Here is a 13,627-nt window from a genome sequence, read left to right on the forward strand (position 1 = left end):
AGCTAAAACAGCAATACTCTGTTCTGAAAAAGTAGAACTCTACCATGTAGGGAAAAAAGTAATTCCTTTGGTCTGTAACTCAAGAGACGCACCTTGTACATCTTACATTTGGCTTCAGGAACCTGCTTAATATTGTCAACGCGTAAGTGCTGTACTACATAATTGAGCCTTTTGGAAGCAATGTCCCATCCCTGCCCTGTTGCCAGCTGCGAGGGAAGGACCTCATTCCTACAGTCAAATGTGCAAAGTTGAGGACTTTAAGGAAGGCTGTTATAAAAACATCCAAATAGCAAGACCCCCCTCCTCTCCTCCCCCTTGAGAAACATTTGATACTAGAAAACACTAGCTTCCTCTCTTAAATCCTAATGAACTATTCCCTGCAGGAATATGCAAAACGTTCTACCAAGAGCTGCCACTCAGAAAGGAAGTATTTGAGCTCAGAGAGTTAATGAGGGGATGTATTTGAAGTAAGGCATTAAAGGCTTGAAGGAGCAGACAGGACTCTCCTAACTATGGGATTTGAGGCAGTGTGAAAGAAAACGGGCACCTAACACCGCTGGGAAAACAGATAAAAACTAGACAACAGATAAAAACTGCATCAGACAAGAAACATGGTACCAGCAAAAAACTGTGTCATAGAAGTAGATTGGAGACAGGAGTTAGACAATAAAACCACCTTAATATCATGTGCAAGGTCAAGACTAGCTCACATGTAATATCCAGGGTCATAATTTCAACTACCAGCAATTTCACAATGAGGATAATAAATTCTCAGTATTATCGCCTTGCAAAAAAGTCAATGTAATTTAAAATAAAAAAAAATAAGGGTAGAGGAGTAGGAGGAAGGGTGTCTTTCTTTGCCAGACAAATACAGTATCAAAAAGAACAGAGATATGAATGGAAAAGTGATATTCCTGTGTATCTTTGGCTCACAGTCTTTTCACTGAATCCCCTTGAATGAAATAAGTTTATTTGAAGGAAACCATGCTGCCAAAGAACTGTGAGGTCTAGTGTGGCCAAGGGAGCACAAGCAGAGAACAGAAGGCACACACTGTGTGGGGAGAACCAGAAGGTGGTACTTCTGCCAGTGTTTGTAACATTTGTGATCGGCTGCTGGCCTGGCAATGGAAAGATTTATTTTGCAAGCTCTGTGGGTGCAGGGAAAAATTAGGGAGCTGAAACTGATCTCTTCTGAAACTATAAGTTAATCTCTTACGTCCAGGGTCAAACTTCCTAACTCCAAAATGCATTTGTCTTAGTCATATGGAAAGGTGGGAGAATTAATAAAGTAAAAACGAGGTAATGCTTATAGAATAAAATACACAGAGGCAGTCAAGCCTGCAAGGTGTGAGAACTCTGGCCCTCATTCTATTACCTATGTAAACGTATTCAATCCAATTGATAAATAAGTTAAATGTATTTAGGATAATATCACTTACATGCTTAACTCAGTAACTGTCTGTGTTGAACAGTGATTTTCAGAGAATGTAACATCTTATACCGAAATGCACCACTCTGTGTAAAGGTACTATCAGTACAGGCAAGGCGTATACTTAACTTCTTTGATTCATAATGAATGGTGTTAAAAGACTTATTTCTCAAGCTCTGGATAAAAGGAATGTCAAAATGAGCCCAGGTATCAGTGCAATTGTGCTATGTGACTTTCCTGCTCCATCTGTTATCCAGTGTTTAGAGAAGACTCAGCGCATTTGAGGGGGGAGGAGGAAGGAGGGGGAAGGAGCATTTATGTTGTCTGAGAGTCTACAGACAAACAAATGTACATCCTGACTGATTTAAAAGGTAATTTAGTTTGGAGCTTTTCACTTAGCACCTAGCAAAAGATAAACCAGAATAAGACATTAAAGAAAGTTCATTATGAGCACTTCAAAACTCTCCTCCCTTCTCCATGCTGTCTTCCTCTAGGACTTTTTGCATAATAAATAGCCTCATCTTTGTCTTCAAGGGGCTCCTGAAATGTGATTCTGCTTGTTTAAGACACAAACAAAATCTCCAGGGGTCTGTGAATGGCAGGCTGAACTTTCAGAGCTGCTAGCTGGGGGTTAAGAAATGAAGTCCACTGTAAACCAAGGACTCACCCCTACAGATTTGTTAATGCTGTTGTTTCACCGAGACTGAAGCTAACATGTAGCACACATATGCAGTGATTATTGGAGGGCAGGTGAACCCTCGTTGCTCAGTACCACTGGCTGCTCTGGGATTATGTAGATTTTTACTGAGTTCCTCTCCCAGTGCAAGATGTTTATTGACCTTGATCTTGCTAGCACAGAAGCAGCATATTAAAGACAAAAGGCATGTTATGTACGTTATTCATGTTTCTCAGTGCACCCTACCACTGTGTGTAGCACGGCGGAGACATAAGAAGTGATACAGAAGTCCCATATTGCTGTTACTGGCTCTGCAAGACAGTTGGCACCAGAGCAGGCTATTCTGGACGAAAGGAGAAGGCAGGATAAGAAGCTGAGCTGTTAATGCCAGCTAAGATGCTCCAGTGTTACGTTTGCTGCGTGAGAACTGAGCAAGGCAGAGGTATCTGCCTCAAACACACTTGTCACCAGAATAGCAGGGTGCTGAGAGCCGGAGCTGCTGTTAACACAGCTGTGTTATCTCCTCCCACGCAGCCTGGGGGATGTAGGCACACTGATTACAACGTGCAGCTTTTGGAAAGCCTCATAAAGCAGGTCTGGACTGCCCAGAGGTATGCAGACCAGGCTAGACTAAAGTGCAAAGGTTAATGGTTTTGCTGATTAGAGCAGCTGTAATCGAGTTAAGGACCACGCTTGTTATTCACTTAAGGCTGCTCTTGACTTGAATCACATGCTAGTCAGTGTGTGGCTCTCCCCTTATCTCTGCCAGAGGAAAGGAAAAAAGCTCCTGTTACCTTACGAGCACTTGTGAATATCTTCCTGTTGTGAGCCATCCGAGTGTCATAAGGTCACCAGACTCCGTCTGCCAGAGCACCTTCAGATAACTCTCTTCAGATGTCTGCAGGGAAAGTGTCAAGGCTAACACAAACACACATAAAATGGGCTTTCACAGGAGATGTGTGATCCAGCAGTGGGGAGCGGTCAGGGTGGCTGGAGAAAGGGCTGTTAAAATCTCTAATGAGCAATGGCTTCTCCAGGGAAGAGGAAAAGGACAGGAGAAAAGTTGCAGGTAGCCACACAATCCCTTGATGCAATTACAGCCATGAACCCAAAACTAAAAGTTCGGTTTTTACATGGAAGTAACAAAAGAAGGAGATATAATAGATTAGATCCATTGTGCCTACCACTGTCGGTTCCTGAATACCTCACTGTTCATGCAACTAGGACCAAACTACCATATTTTCTTTATTGCTGATATGATTACTAATAATGCTTTCCATTTTGAAATTTTAAAAAAGAACAAAAATCTGCTACATTTTCTTTGAAATTTCCCATTTTGCTATCAACTGGATTTTGGCAGTAGTTGAAAATTCATATTTTTAAAATAAAAGTAAGGCTTTTAAAATGGTGATTTCACCACTTTCTCATGTATCAGTTTTCATTCTGTGCGTGCCTATGTTTTATACATAAAGAAAGAGAGAGATTTAAGCTTCCTCTATCTATACTTAAACACAGACATCCCTGAAGATACTGAAAGACAGGATCTAACTCTCTCCCACCAGTTTTGAGATGTTTTAAACCCAGAGATTTAAGAGAGATTTTGGATTTAAATGAAAATGGAAACAGACATTTATATACATAGACACAGGTACAGAAATACATGTACACATATCTCTGCCCACAAATACACACTACCTGTTAATAAGATACTAAAATACGTATATTTCACATTGCTTGAAAACTATTGCCATGATAATAGTGATTCAGCAGCTCCAGCCTAAACGGTTCTTGCCTACATCCTTTATAATTTGATATGACAGTACAAACCTTTGCATGATTTCAGTGGCACAATGTTCTTTTTTTGCTTTTATATACTTTTTAATGATTATTCTCACCCTTTCAAATTTTGCTTTTGCATCAAGGCACTCATAATCTAACCAGCTTTCTGCTATGCTAGCAAATAAATTCTTAAAAGACATTTTTTCCCACAATAACTTATGAATAGTCTATTCACGGCTAATTTATCTCCATCCTTTCATGCTGATTGCTTAGAACACCCAACATGTATTTCACTACGCCTATCTATGTTGTCTTTTGTTCTCAGTGGTACTGATTTCCTGAACGAAAGCTGAAACTGACTGAGAGCTGCTCCTTCTTGAAGACACCAGGTGATGACAGCTCTGAAGGATGTACGTGAATCCTTGGGAAAGCGAAGATGGAAGCCATCAGGTAACATTTTAGCTGGAGGTTCTGAAAAGGTAGTAGCACATGTAGGACTCCATCTATTTCACACTTGTTTTAGAAGACTTCCATGGCAGATCTTACCTTGCAAAGGACTTTTTTGGTGACTACATGTTACTACTGCCTACAATGGTTTTATGATATGGCTTATTCTTCAAGAGCACTGTTCACTGTTGTAATAGGCAAGTAGCCTACACTGCCAGTTGTGTACTGTTTAAGCAGATCATCAGGAAAGTAATGATCGTCTAATCAGGGAGTTCAAAGTGTTCCTTTATAAGCATGTTGATCCCTCACGTTATCTTCTTGCAAAGCCCAGCAATGCAAAGGAAACTGGGAAACCAGCTCCAGGTTTTATTGTGGTCCTGGTCATTCTAAGAGTAATTTCCTTCTCTTTCAGGGATATAAACAGGCATATATTATGTGGGCAGAAGATTCTGTGTTCTGGTCAATAACATAGGCCACAGAGGTCAATGGCATTCAGGCAAGCCTGCCTGAAAGCCCCTATAAATTTTCAAAGGTGAGGGAGGAAAATTTAGAGACTGGATGTGTTCTGCCTGTGCAGGGGGAAAGATAAAATGCCACTCTGTAAAGGGGAACAGAATATTAAGTCCCATAAAAACCTTAAGAGGCTATACAGTCTCCTCAATGGGGGAAGAATTTTGCCCACCCAGGTTTTATTTTACTGCAGGGACACATAAAAGGGCACTTGAAATTGATGCTTAGAACACAACTGATGCACCAAGGCAAAAGCTAAAGCTTTCTTTCAGCCTCCTCTTCTGCCCCCATTCCTCTTTTGTCACCACCTATTTTGATGCAACACCTTCAGAAGAGGCAGTTTGTCACTGACACTGATGAAAACTCCCACCATCCCTCCTTTCCAGATGTTTCTCGCTTTCTGCTTCCAAATCAATGTTGGCACAGGCCCAAAGAAATACACATATGCTCACCCTGCTTAGGAATAGAAGTACTATTTTATGAGCTATGAATCCAGCTTAGGTTATTCCCTATGTTTCATAAAAACTACTCCTGTCAGAAAACTCTTTGGGACTCTCTTCTACAGCAATACAGTAAGGCAGGCTATGCAACATGTTGACTAACTCAGCTAGATATACAAGGAATAAAATACCCCCCTCTTTTTCCTATATATGGAATAATACTGGATATTTAAAATAAATTTTTGTATGTATATGTAATAATATATAAGTTGAAGCAGTGCAATGAAAACAGAAATGTTTTGCATGCAAGATGGAGAGCCTCTTTTTTACTTTACTGTGCTTTGTAATGCTAAGGAGCTTTGGAGCGTGCCCAATCCACTTTTCATCCATATATCCTGAAGTACTAGCCGCCGGAATAGTTTTGTTGCCGTTTTTCACAGTGAAACTGAGTCCGAGAGAGAATTACGAGATATTGCAAAAACTGACTCAAGCAATACACAGAATAGGAAATTGAACTTGGGTTTTCAGATTCCCAAACAATTTAATCCCACCAGACATTTCTCCATATTGTGATAATTTCAATTTTCCTGTGATACCTGTGATCTCCTGAAAAAACATTTAAGTCAGTACCAGCTCATAAGCCAGTCCTGCAATCTTATGCAAAAGCCCCTTTATAATCAATAACGTTCAAAGAAGCATCCAACAAATTTTGGGACCTGCTCAGTATCTTTTCTAGGATCCAGCCTTAGCATTACAAGAAAATGCACTGCATTGATCTGTATTTTCTGTGGTTTTTTAGGGAGCTGGTAAGTGTAAAGTTTCCATCATCTTCAGCAATAACAGGAACATGTTCCTACAAGGGAGCATCCAAGCCATTTTATATTTGCTAAGTCTATTGACTTGTCACTTTTAGTTTGCTTCTTTTGTTTATTTCTCAACTCATACAGTGACCAATGCTTGTTGCTTCCTCATTAGCCGCATATCATTTTAAAATGTTTGGGATTGCTCCCTGACAAGGTAAAGCATGGGCTGCAGAGATGTAGCAAGAGTGAGGGAATGATGAGTAAGAAAGGGCAAAGAGATGGAATGACAGATGGAAAATCTGGGACATGCTTTAAAAAATCCATAGTTTCCAGGACCTTGCTGGGACACACAGCTGAGGAGTTTCCAAGCAAAAGGGAAGTGTGTATGCACATAGTACTCATCTGCTGTAGGTTAAGACAGCTCTCGCAGACTTTTTGTTGGGAAAAATGAGAACTATTTGGAGGTGGTCAATGTTGGGTTTTTTTTCCCCAGCTCTGTGGCTGTGCACAGGGCACAGGGTGAGAGTATTTGGATACCACTGGCTCCCAGTACAACTTTGAGCCTACTTTTGGAGCAATGACGGAAAGAAGCTATGTCAAAACTGAAATTATTTGCTATCTTATCAAACTTTCTCATTTTAAATGGGGAGAAAAGTAGGGATGCAGACCAAGAGAAGGCCTCTTTTTCCTGCCCTGGGGAATAATGGTTGATGTACATACTACATATACATCTAGCTGGAGTAAATAATCCATAGGATCACTTTCTGTTGGCAGACCATTACGTGTTTGGGATGTCAGTAGTGGGTTAGAATGAAGAGGAAAAACAAGGAGTAGAGAATCAGGGTAGGAAGGAACAGTAGTGTAAGCAATAGACATATGGATCTTCACATTTGTTACATCTTATGAATAAACTATTTTAGAATGATAAATGTCCTAGACACAAATACATGTATCATAGAGAAAACACAGACAGAATGACACAGCATATCTCGGTTCACTTTCCCCTGAGCTTTTGCAATATCATTTACAGATGTGAATTTAAGACCAATATTTAAGATGTAAAAAAGAACGCCATTTTGGAGAAAGGGAGACATACAACTGAATGCCCTGTCCCCCAGCTACTTTTCTTTGACTTAAAGAATCAGAACACCACCAGAGAAACATTTTGTTCAGTAGAGTATGCATTTGTCAGAAACAAGCAGGAGGGACAGTAAATTGCAAAGCAAGGTCAGAACAATTTTGCCTCCAATTTCTCTGAATAGGAGACAATATTTTTTTCTTTTGTAAAAGGAAAGGAGGAAGGAAACATTTTCTTCAAAAATAAAAATACAGAGAGCGAGGCACAGCAGTTTTTCTGTGAGGGTGAGTTGTCAGAAAATAAGAATTATCCATTCATATAGCTCTCCGAAGAGCTGAAATATCTACATGCATTTCAATTAAAGGGATTGTGTTCTGGGAGGATTCTTAGTTCTCTGTCTTCAAGATGCTTACACTTTTCTTCTGTTCCCTTGAACTTGTAGGTAATAGTAACCTAGTTTCCCTAGGTGGGATTTGCCCAAGCAAACATGCATGGCACACATCTCCACTTGAAACAGTTCAGGCTGCCTGATTTGAAAAGGTAGACAGAAAGGTATACAGAAAGAAGCACTCTTGCAGACAATGCATTACTTTATTATTTATTATTTTACATTAACTATTCTAATGGATGATAAATGATGCCTTAATGGCATCTGTTTCTCTCAAGTCTATGAAATGAGTATGGGGTGACATACTAGAAAGCAGATGTACAAAGCTGGACAAGATGGATGTGAGCTCTATGGAATGAAATTTGTTCTTTCCAGTCTTGGACCCTCGTACAGTGCCAAGGTGGCCTTAAGCAATTTTAGAACAGGTTTGCTAGCATAGCGTACTTGATAATTTTTAATGTTCAAGCTTCATGAATGTTAAGTTCTTCCAGGATCCTACCACCTGTTTATGAAATTTCTCATCTAAAGGACTATGCCTCTGTAAAGGGAGTAGGAGCTTATGTTAGGAGAATCTGCAGTATTGGTGAGTCATTTTAGCTTGTGCCATCCCTTACATAGAATCTATTTGCTAATCTAAAATAAATCTAAATTCTAAAATTAACCTAAATTCTAGAATGAATCTAAATTAACCCCTTTAACAACTTCTGGTGATCCATCCAGCCCACCTGTAAAAAAACATTTTGTCACACCTCCTCAACACTATATTATTTCTGAACCTACTACGAATAATCTGGACATTGAATAATTAAATGCAAAAAGGGCTTTTTGTTTCAACATACATCTTTCCAATGTTGCTGCACAAGGAACTGAAAAATACAGTTTTCCAGAACACAGCACAATTATGTCAAGATTTGAGGCTTGGTATTTGGGACATCTTTTTAGGAAATAACTTTTGAGCACTGGAAAAATCAAGAAGTGAACAGTTCACCCACTCTCTGGGAAACATGACAGTAAGGTGTGTAACCAGGCAGACTGCAGTTTATTGATCTACTGCAGCATACACATATTTAAAGTGTCCCATATTGCCTTTTTGTTTGTTTGTTTCTCTTTCACTATAACTTGGCATAACATTAATTTCAAATCAGTGTCTCAAATTCAGGGATAGAAACAGCCAAGTATAATTTCCCATGCAAGCCTGGAAGCAAGGTGAAAGGGAGTCAACAGTGTCAAAGTCTGTCTGTATCTACCTGTGACTGTGGCCCAAGACCTCTAAAAAGCGTGGGCATTTTTCCACAACTAGTGAAGCTTCATATGTTATAAGATGGCATCAGTGATGGGTTTTTTTTCAGCCTGACCAATACCAACATCAGGATTCGTGGCTGCGAACATTAGGGACACCATAAAAATCCCACAGCTCTACGTAGTCCTGCACTGATGTGTACAACATTTGTTCAGGCCCCTCATGCAGCATCACAAGACCTGAATGCCCCTTCATCTGTCTTTGATAAATTATCTCCTGAAGTTGGGGGCTGAAATTGTTTTCATATAATAGTGCTGGCTCTGAATACTGCAAGCATGGTTATTAGAAATGATACTAAGCAATGCCATAGCTTTATGTTTTTGACAAAGTATTTTGTATTCTCTGCTAGAAAAAGCTCATGAGGCTACACTTCCAAATACTTCACTATGATGACTATATGCATACCATGCAACCATGCACTTACATGTGACACCTACTTTGTTGATAAACACGTAAAGTCTAACACAGTCAGGATATTTTCTGCCAAAATAAGCCCAAGCAAATACTTGTCTCTTGCTGAATTTTTAACAGATGAGAAACTCCAGCCAGGGTGATGTAACAGTTGAGCAAACATAAACAAAATATGGGGGCCTGAGAGACTGATTTATTATTTTGGACAGAAAACAACAAAAAGCAGTACCTCACCCAGCTGTGCACCAGGATGCTCTAGCAGGGCTAAATTCCAGATCCCCACTTGCCCAGCTGATTTCCACAATGGTTTGGCTTGTTGTGGCATTGTAACAAAGCAAAGCCTAGTACAAGCCCTTCTGTATCAAGATAGTAGGTGTTAGATATCTCAAAAAAACCATGCACGACTCTGACTTTAAACAATGCAAGCACACATGCAAAACAAACTAGTGATGGCATGCTGCACAGAGATAACTGTATCACTGATCTCAGTCCCATTCCCAGTGGGCAAGTATGTTTGTCACAAAAAAAACCCACTACAGTTCTCACTAATTGGTGCCTTTGTTGCTAGTTTCTGGAGACTGAACAGACCCTGAATGGACTAAGATGTTCTCCCCAGACCAGCACTGAAGTGAACTAAAACTGTGGAAACCATTACATTCTCCTGTATCCTTGCATTTGGACTTCTCTTTTGTCCCCCAACCCATTGTGGCTTGCATTTTCTTTCAAAAATTAGCTATGCAAAGCTACTCTTTTAAGTGACCTCAGCATGAGATTATGTATATGTAGAATCAGAAATGGGGGAGACAAGGTTCCCACTGTTTCCAGGCCCTTCATCGCATTGTGTTGCGTGAAAAGCCAAGCAAATATTGCCTCCTTTTACCAGCAGAGGACAGTACCTCATCTGCTTAAATGAGACCCGCTGCTGTGGCAATCACTAAGGTTTCCTTTGCAAACCCGTGATACTTGCTCTGCTTTCTAGAGGTTCAGGAGAAAGAAATGCAGCAAGATTATCTCGTATTACTTCTGCTGCATTCAGTCACATACAATATGGATTTCAGACAGCTGCTGGACTGCCCATCACCTCAATACCTAGAGCCCCCAAAACTCCCACAGAGCAACTATGGCATCATGTGTGGTGACACAGGGATCTTGGCCCATAAACTTACTTACTCACTTACTTACTTTATTTATTTTTATAGGGTTCTTTTAATTCCATGGAAGGTTTTCCTTTGTGAATTTAGTGCATGAAGGCATACTAGGCGGTATGGAGGCTGATCTCTCTCTCTGCCGAACAACGGTGGCATAAAGACCATAAAGTCTATTTAGGGTCCAGTTCTAAGGAAGCACTTGCATGCACTACCATGGGAGCTGGGATCTCAACAGCAATAGGACCAATTATGTCCCATGAATAGTTATTGGGCAGTGGTTTATATTGTGTATGTAAAAATCACTTTGTCCAGCTGTTTTGCACTCAGATGATCACTCTCAGCCTGCCATAGCTATATGGTTCATATTTATGTATTTGAGGAGCTCCTTAGCACGCGCGTGTGACCAATGTACTCTTACTCTCACCTAGGAGCCGACTCAGGCAGAACTAAAGGTAGGATTCACCTCACATCAGCTGTTCAAAAATTAGGGTTGTCCTACTTCAGTGAAAGTGACACCGGCATTTTCAGGTGGCAATTCATCCTAATGATAGGAAGCATTTGTACTGTAAAAGTAATTCCCCCTTGAAGCTGCTTCTCACTCTCTCTCCATTGAAAAGCAAGCCAACAGAGCTCACTTAGACCAGACATTTCACTTTCAAACACATAAAATAGGCAGCATTAATCCTACCATAACTGCCTTGTCCAGCATCTCACAGGAAGTTTGTCATGCCACAAACAGTCAGCCTGAGGTTTCTTGAGTCCCAGCCCAGAGGCTTAACCACTGAGCTATCCCAAACCTTTCTTTAGTAATTGGCTGATACATACAAGTTGCCTTAGACAATCAAGCCAAATGATATAGTATGGGAACATATTAAAAATCATGTGCAAGGAAAGCTACTGGGAGAGATGCATTTAAAATAATTTTACAAACTCAGAGCTCCTTGGAATTCCTTCTTTCCTCATTACTCCTATCGATGGTACTAAGACTTATTTCTGAATAAAGAATACAGATTGGACCTCTGCAATAGCACAAAATGAAAATCACATTTTCTTCCCATTTGTACATACTTTCAGTGTGTTTATAAAAGCTACTGAATTTATAGGGCCAGATTTTCACTTTACCTATGCATCAAATACAAACAGAAATAATGGCTTTGTTTCCACAGTTTTAATTCACTTCAATGCTGGTCTGGGGAGAACATCTTAGTCCATTCATGGTCTGTTCAGTCTCCTGAAACTAGCAACAAAGGCACCAATTAGTGAGACTTGTAGTGGGTTTTTGTGACAAACATGGTTTTCCACTGGGGATGGAACTGAGATCAAACAGCTTTCATGTAGGGTATTTCATAGGCATCAAAACACAGCAACTTTTCTGGAGTGGATTCAAACCTAGAAATAAAAAGATGCATGGCACTATTGCCAATCTCCTTAGCTTGCAATTTCCTTCTAAAACACGGCTCATCACAATACCCCATCACAATTTGTTGTGGGGTTTTTATTTTTATAATATAATCACCAAAAAACAGAGCTGTAAAATGTGTGAGATTTGACAATTACCACTGCAATTATTAAACATGGAAACTGTTTTAATGAGCACAGTTTAAATAATATTAAGTTAGGCAGTCACCAGTTTCTTCCTAAAACTATGTCATTACAGATGATTCGGTGGCCGAGTATTAGCAGAATCCTTTCTATGAGGTGTCTAATACCTTCACTGTAAAACCGTAAAAGGACATGTTAGAATTGATCCCTTCTCTGTAATAAAAACAAATTAAAACAGCCATGGATAGATTCTAAGGATGAACAAAAAAAAAAAATAAAACCAGCCATGGATAGATTCTAAGGATGAACAATTATACCAAAAACTCAGGAAAACTTAAGGATGGTGGTGAGAACAAGTAAAAGTCCAGATCCTCACACACTCCACAGACCTGAAGTGCCTCACAGATAGTGATATAATGAGAGATGTGGTGCCTCACCATTCATTACTGTTCAAAATTGGGATGGAGAGACTTCAATATTTCTCACACTGGGAGTTTTCAAAGAAATTTGTAGATTTAAAAAAAAAAACATTCCAGCCCTGACCGAGCTGTCTGTAACAGCTGAGCTGTATTTGTGAACCACAAGGTTTTCCTACTTTGTTAGCATTTCTGAGGGAGCTACAGTGTGAGCTGTGTTCAGCTTGTCTAATAGAGGCCACCTAGAAGGTGAAGGGGACATTTATAGGGTTGATTAAAAAAAAAAAAGATACCATCTCCTCTTTAAAACTAGCAGAAATACTACCTTTGGGTAGTAGAAGATCAGGTCACTTAAAAAATCAGGCCACTCCAGGCTTCTTAGCAGTATAGGAAATACTGAAATTTGTTGGTCCCAGAAAGAAAGACAGGGGCATTCCTGCCATGGGAAAGGGAAGGTAAGCATGGGGGAAAGGAGCAGGAGAGAGATAAGAGCTTTGGAGGCTGGCATGACTGTCCTGGTGCTTGAGGGAAGCCTAACCCTGTAAGGCAGAGACTGCTATGCATCAAGCAGTTTCTTGCTATGGACAGCGTCCCTGTTACTGTCCTGTCCCCAGAGATGAACATTACCTGAGGCAAATCTAGAAATATCCCTCATATTTACAGTCCCTTTAAAGTCTTGCCATTTTGGTTATAGCTCTGTTTCAATGAGTCTGGACCATCTGGCATTTACTGGGTTGTTTGACCACCTCGTGAAAAACAAAATTCATGAACCTGTACGTTTTACACCTCTGAAGTGCTTCCAAGCCCAGCAAGTAGCATTGTTTTTTGCTGTTAACCTTGAGGAACAGAGATGCCCTTTGGTGAGTTCATTTTGTTTTTCTTAAAAATCCAATACCTTTTGTTAACTGGACCATTTCTGTTCCAGGGCTCTCTCATGTCAGGTTCCTCCATCTGCACTTTCACAACAGGACAAGTCCAGCATTTATATAGATATTCAAAAGGCAAGATAAACAGCTAAGGGCTATGGAATACTCAGAAATAAATGAGCATTGAGCTTCTCTGGCCTGATTCAGCAAGGCATTTATATTCATGGTCTATGCAGGAAAGTTGCATGCTCATAAGGAAAACACCTATCCTTGTACTATAGTCTTAAGTGCTTTTTAGTTTCCTTAATAATGTTACCAAAAGGAAAAACATTGGCCAAAGTTGTATTTGGTTTTGAAGTATATTGCATCAGTTCGTCTTTGTCAGCAAATATTC

Source organism: Aptenodytes forsteri, unplaced genomic scaffold (assembly GCF_000699145.1).
Source record: "Aptenodytes forsteri isolate BGI_AS27 unplaced genomic scaffold, ASM69914v1 Scaffold46, whole genome shotgun sequence".
NCBI lineage: Eukaryota > Metazoa > Chordata > Aves > Sphenisciformes > Spheniscidae > Aptenodytes > Aptenodytes forsteri.